The sequence below is a fragment of the Psittacula echo genome, assembly GCF_963264785.1.
Source record: "Psittacula echo genome assembly, chromosome: 2".
NCBI lineage: Eukaryota > Metazoa > Chordata > Aves > Psittaciformes > Psittacidae > Psittacula > Psittacula echo.
In genome coordinates, this window is record NC_137737.1 from 149,191,461 (window position 1) to 149,198,389 (window position 6,929).

Below are 6,929 nucleotides of genomic sequence, written 5' to 3' on the forward strand. Positions count from 1 at the left end.
AACATATATAACATGGTTTATGTATAACATTTTATGTATATCATGTTTTATGTACCTGTTTTTTATATAGTCATGTGGGTTTATATGAATTTCATTTTTATATATAATATTAATTATTTTTCTATTTTACAGATAAATATGCTGAAAGATACATAAATATATATAGCAATATTGCATATGGAAATATATATACACATAGTTTATTGTGTGCATGCACTGTCATTTGGCAGCAGAAGTGTTAGGTATTGAACATTAAAAACATAGGGGTTTTGCACTCAAGCCCAGGCTGAGGGGGTATGTTCACAGCCAGAGATGCACTATGGGACATTCTGTAAATATAGGACATTTTGGATTAGGATTACGACGTATTCACCCTGTGCTGTGGTGTATGGATCTCAACACACTGATTTTCATATTGCCGGTTGGCATTACCTGGGGGCACTGCACATGGGGCGTTCCTGGGTGGCCAGGAGCAGCTCCAATCCCATGGGAAGGGGTGGGCCATTGGGACAGGGTGGCCATTGGGATGGAGCAACCATCGGCCTTGCTTGGAGCTGAGAGCTGAAAAGAAGAGACATGGTGAGCGGCTGCCTGCAGAGCCACGGGGATAAGCTGCCCTAATCCGGGTCACGTTGCCAGCAGTTCCCTGGCTGCGCTACCGGAGGCTATCAGGCATTTGGCAACATCTGGCGCTTGCAAGTGACAGTGTTACGTATTCACCCTCAAAACAACCCCAAATCCCTAAGAAAAACAAGCACTGGAGGGCTGCGTGTGCAGATGTAGTGCTGGCGGGGCTGAAGGCAGGCAGCAGAGCTGTGGGGGGTGTGTCTGCTGATGCTGGAAGCTCCACACCAGGAGCGTTGGCCACCCTTGGCCATCCCACCTCCATCTCCTGCTGCGGCTTGCCAGCGGGAGGAAGAGTGAAAACCCATCAGTTAGATGCTGCCGTGTCTGAAGGGTGGCTGCAGTCCCTGGGGACAGAAAGTGCTTTAGAGCAGCACTGAGCCACAGCACGTGCATAAAATAAAATGCAAATACAAGGCCACCAGGGACAAGCTCTCCTTCTGCTCATCCAATCCACCCTTTCAGGGCAGTGGTCTACCCTTCTTTACAGCAGTGCCAGCTATTTTTTGCATGGCAAGGAATATTGTTTAAACTGTGAGAGTGTTTTGAGTAGCAAAATCACCTTTGTTGGGTTTCTTCGGCAGTTTAAGTGCCCCATGCCTTCCAGCGAGCATCTTCCAACAGAATCACTGCAGGTGATGCAACCAGAAGACCCTGGAGGGGACCAGGTCTGCAGCAGTGGAGCTGCTTGGGTGAGGCAACCTGCTAACAGCATCATTGAGCTCAGTGTGTTCCTGAAAGGCTGTGGCCTGTCATCCACGTCCTGCCCTGGAAAGTGGGTTAAGCCAGGTAGATCCATGTCACTGAAAATATCTTCATCCTTTCAATGAGGATTGCTTGGCAGGTCTAAAGTGCAGGTTCAGCCTGAAGAAGGGGATGGAGAGAGAAATGAGTGTGAGGGAAGGCAGATGCAGGCATTGAGTTGTCCCATCTCTTGAAAACTGTCATGATCTGGGGCGATAACCCAAAACCACCATCAAACCCTTGTGAGTGGCCAGGGAGCCACTGATGATGATTGTTGTGAATGTTCTGTCTCTGGCAGTGTTCAAGGCCAGGTTGGACAGAGCCTTGGGTGACATGGTTTAGTGTGAGGTGTCCCTGCTCATGGCAGGGAGTTGGAACTGATTGATCTTAAGGTCCTTTAGAACCCAAACCATTCTGTGGTTCTTTGATCTGCAGCAGGTGGTTGGTTGGCTGCTGACCTAAAGCACCGTATCGGACTGTGAGCTGGTGAGAGCTCTGGATTCAACCAAGCAGGGGGAGTGTTAAACCCTTCAGAGGTTTTAACACAGTGTGGCAGGAGACCTGCCACCATCAGCCCTGTAGGACAGCCTGAACACAAGCCGAAAAATCACAGAATCGTAGAATAGGTAGGGTTGGAAAGGACCTTAAGATCATCCAGTTCCAAATGATATGATTGAAAGCACAACACAGAACTGAGAGCAGAGCTCGCTGTGCAGACACACAGGCGCGGAGCCGGGGTTCAGTGGGCTGGACCTGCTGCAGGCACTGACATGTCAGAAAGGGTGGTATGGGTAGAAATCAAAGCTGCTGCTCTGGAGCATGGACCCTTTCCCTGGAGACCAAAATAGATCTGCTTGTGGCTGAGCTGTGCTGCTCTCACCGACCGGGCACAGTAGCCATGGTCCACATGGGAGCAGGTCACGGTGGGGAGGCTATTTTGGGGGCTCCTCCCACCCACACGCATGCTTCCACACCGAGGTGTTGCAGCCTCTTTAATAGTATTATTAAAGTACCTTTACTTAGCAGGTACCCCAAACCCTGCCTTCAGGCTGTTGGCATGCAGGGATTGACGTAGCAGGGACAAACCTAAGCACTGCCTGGGAAGGTGCAGAGATACTGCAAATGCGGGGATGGTTTTGTCCAAAGGCGGTACATCTGTAACTGATTGTGGCTCCTTGTTTACAGGTCTGGGAATCGGCAGCAGACGGATTAAAAGTGGTGTGTTGAGCTGTGAAGGGAGAATGTTCCTATCCCTACCCAGCATGATGGCTCTTGAACAGGCCTCCCTGCAGCACATCCATCACAGCGTTACCAGCCCTGTAGAAACCAATTCAGGCAGCCAGCCTGGTGTGCACATGTGCATGCATGTTGCACAGACATCAAAGCAGCCTCTATTGCCTCCTATTTGAGCTCCCTAACCTTGAACCCCTCCAGGGCTGGGCTCTTCATATGAGGAATGAGTTTTACCTCAGGGCATGCAGGAATGGCTCTGCCATTTCCCACAGCTGGTTGGAGCCAGGGGGGATTCACCATAGCACAGTTTCAAAGGGAAAAATTGAACTTCTGAGTGATGCTGCCAAGCTTCCACAGGGTGCAGCTGGGAGTGGGCATAGTCCTGGTGCAGCGGTGCAGCTGCTCTGCACGCAGGGTGGTCAGGACTTCAGTCCAGCGGTGTCTCCATTTCAACCTCTGTAGACTCATGGTCAGGATATATGAATTATAGACACCACAGGGCAAAGCTAACACTGGAAATCAGCTCTGTCAGTGAAAATGGGCACTGAGGCTGTGGGGGAAGGGTACTGCACTGGGCCATGTGTAACAAAACCCAGCAGTGTTGGCTTACAGAAGGGCAGTAGGTGCTTGGCCGTTGGTTGTAACTCACTTGGGCTCCCACAGGGAGGTGGACTTTAGGAGAGATATTGATGTGGTCATTGTATCATCAATGTCTGCATTACAGAATACATTTCCTGCATGGAGGTAAAGCCAGGAACCCTCTTTCAGAGCAAACCCTGGGCAACAAGCCCTCATTTGGCACATCTTAGAGGGTCCTCAAGCCATCCCAGGTGAGCTCCCACCAGCTGATGGGGAGAGGCGAGGAGCCGTGTTTGGCTGCGGCAGCTGGGCTCTCAAACCTCAGAAGCAAAAGTGTCCCTCTTTTACCCCCTAAATGAACCAGCTGATGGATACTTCCTTAGGGAGACAGGCCTGGTAGCCTACATGCCCCCATCGTCCCTGGCTGGGCACAATGTGGCTCACACTGCTGTGAGAGGGTTTGCTGTCTGGCAAAGACACACAGTGATGATGAAGAGCATCGAACTTTGGGAACAATGAGCCATGGTGTGGCCCAAGCTTTATTTTACTACACCTCTGTTCCCTGAAAGCAGCAAGTCACTGAGTGAGAGCAAATGCCAGAATAAGGTTGGCTCGCTGGTGTGTGTGTTATAGGGATGCTTTAGGAGAGCTGGTTTGTGCCTGGGATTCCATTTCTCCTGTCTGGATGCTCACAGGTGTCCTGTGAAGCCTTATCTTTCAAAACATTCAGTAGCTGTACCCTGGATCAGGCCTCCCTTTTGCCCTGGGCATGGGAGGGGACCCTCCTCCTCCTGCCTAGAAGCTTCTTTGTGACTACCTGGTGGACATGGGTTCCTCAAGGCACCCAGCAGTGAATTCCTTTGGGATCCTCCCAGCACAGGGATATCATGCAAACGTGTATGATCAAATGCCTCTCACCAGGGACTCCTGCCTGTACATTATCAGACCCTGGTTCTCAGGTTGGCAGAGCACAGGTCTAACAGCAGTAACAGTGGCAGCCAGTGTTCTTCTCATCTTCAAAGCATTAGTGGTGGGAATTAATTCTCATACCACATAGGCGAGTCTCCTGACCCTTGCTCGACAGAGAGACAGAGTAAATGGTGTGATGAAGGGTGAATCAGGTCATGGCTGCAATGAAATCACAGCAGTTCCTGCCTGCCCGTCCCGTGACCATTAAACCTTATGTAGTCATCAAGGAGGTATCTGGCATGCAAGGAGGTGCGGGAGCCAGACTCCTCTGGCGCAAGTCAGGCAGCCCATGGGGAGGTGCTGAGCCATGACTCACCTTTAGAGGCAGGTTCCAGTGCTGGATGTGGCTGGGGAGTTGCGGGGTGCATCCTCCAACAACTCGCTCCTGGGTCTGGCAGTGACACCACTCAGTTAAGGATGCAGAAAGGGAATAAAGGGAAAATAAAGCAGCTCCTGGCTGGATCAGGGGGCTGAATTTTATGTCACCTGTGAAAGCCCAAGCCTAAGATTTTAACTGTGTGGATGGGGTCTTGGTGCTGATGTTGGGGTGAGAGGGCTGTTTGTGTAAAATGAGGACTCAAGCCAGGACACTGGCCCCAAGGGCGGATTTGGTCTCACCAGGTGCTGGTTGACCTTGGGTGAGTTAACTTGATCTCCCTGGGGAGAAGCCTGCTCTGCAGTGAAATGGGATCAGGGCAGAGCTGCAGCTTCTTTAAGAAGCAAAGGGAGAGGAGCAGCACAGCTTCCTGGGCAAATACCTGCGAGTGGGTTTGATGTGAAACAGAAAATACTTAGCAAAAGTAAAATGATGACTTGGCTTTACCTTCATTAACAGAAATGTGCCCCTAAACACGGGTGATGTGGTTAGGACAGATAGCAGGGAGGAGGAAGCCGCAATAGTACTGGCAGTTCCCCATGCACAAAAGACAAACAGTGGGGTGTTGCCTGTGAGCCAACTTCCACGTATGTCGCACGCGATGGGCCAGTGCTCCCTCCTCCTGTGCCATAGGTAGAGCTAAAGGAGGAAGGAGGCTGGCAGCAAATTAATATCAGCAAATTGAAAGGAGGAGCAGCCCGAGGGACTTGTGTCTTGTCAAACTGGAAGTATACCTGGGAATTATTTCTTGGTTACAGTAAATAGTACATGATGTAGCTGACAGCAGGACTGGGATTTGATTTCATAGAAAATATATGTTTTCCATGTCAAAGGGTGTCTCCACCTCCCACCCACTGGGGGAAGCCTAGGGTTTTGCAGCCAGGAGTCATTAGCACTTGACATTCAGTTCCACAATGGAGAAGAGGAGGAGTTCAGAGCTGCAGTGGGCAATCAGCCAGCGGCACCTGAACCGGCTGCAGCGACAGCCCTGCAGCACACAGGTTTCTCTGTGGGACAGCAATTCACCAAGCCAAGAGCTGGATCAGCTTCAGTGCCTTGCTGGTGGGGTGTGTGTGCTGCACCGCCAGTGCTGGGGAAAGCAGAAGGCACCAAAAGCATTGAGCTCTGAGGGCATCGCACCTGAGAAGCTCAAATAAGTAGTGGGGATGGCTTGGCCTGGCTTTGTAGTGCAGGTCATGGCTGAGCTCCCAGAATAATCAGTGAGCTCCTGTAATTACCCCAGGGACATCACATAGTGGCCATGCCTTTCATCTCTCCCATCCTCCTTGTGGCACATCAGGGCTGTGGCTCTTACAATGGGTGTGAAGTTTGTTATTGGCACTGCAGTGTTTTCTGTGGCTTTCAGGCCCCTCTGTGCAACAAGCATTACTGCCTGGTTGCCTGCAGTCTCAAGGGACCCGGTTTGATGACTCAAATTCTCCCTGTTTTTGCCCACTGCTCTTCTTTTCTGGATGCCTGTTAATGGGGAGGTGGTTAATGCTGGGGTACTCCTTTTTGCAGCCTTCTTGCATCTTAATCTCCTATAGGGATTTGGAGCCTTCAGAGTTGGAAGGATGGTGCAGTCCAAGGGCAGAGCCTCCTGCAGAGGACGGGTGTCCCTGGAAGGGAAGGTAGGAACACAGATGGAGTGAACCGAGTGTGAAATTCCCACCCTTCTGTCCCTCCTGCAGCCTCAGAAAGCAGCTGTTTCCATTGTGTGAAGAGCCATCCCTGGGCAGGGCACTTTCCTAAGGTGAGAGGTGGCCCCAGGCGAGGTGTGGGAAGGTGCCAGGGGGTTACAGCCCTGCCCATTGGGCATGCTGCCCACTTCAGGCCTTCATTCAACACGATGGGGGGGAAAATCTGATAGGTCACTCCTTGCAGCTGGACCACCCAGCACATCTACCCTCTCTCTCAGCTTTTCTCACTGGCCATTAATCACAGAATCCTAGAAGCATTAAGTAAATGCAGATTTCGTAGTGGTGCTATAGAAACCACTGCAGGGGAAGCAGCCTGAGTAGTTGTTCCTGACTGGATTTGAAGGTGCCCCTTAGCTGACCCTTTCCTCCCTTACATGTTTCTAGCCCAGAACTACCTGTTTGACAGAACAGCTCATTCTTCCACATGCAAGAAGCCTTCTCCTGCACCAGCAGCTGATTCTATGGAAGCCAGAGCTTTTCCTGATTGGTCTCAGTGAAGATCCCACAGGAGTTTATCAGGATGCTTGCCTCCATGTCTGCAGCAAGCCCCACCTCAACACCACCCTGGCAGCATCAGCGGGATGCAGGGAGCATCCCTGCCTGACAGGGAGGGCCATACAAAGCTGCTCCAGGGTGGCTGGGTCTCGTGGGTGGCCAGTGCCTAATGCAGTGATGGGAGCAAAGGGCAGCAGGGCAATTTGCTG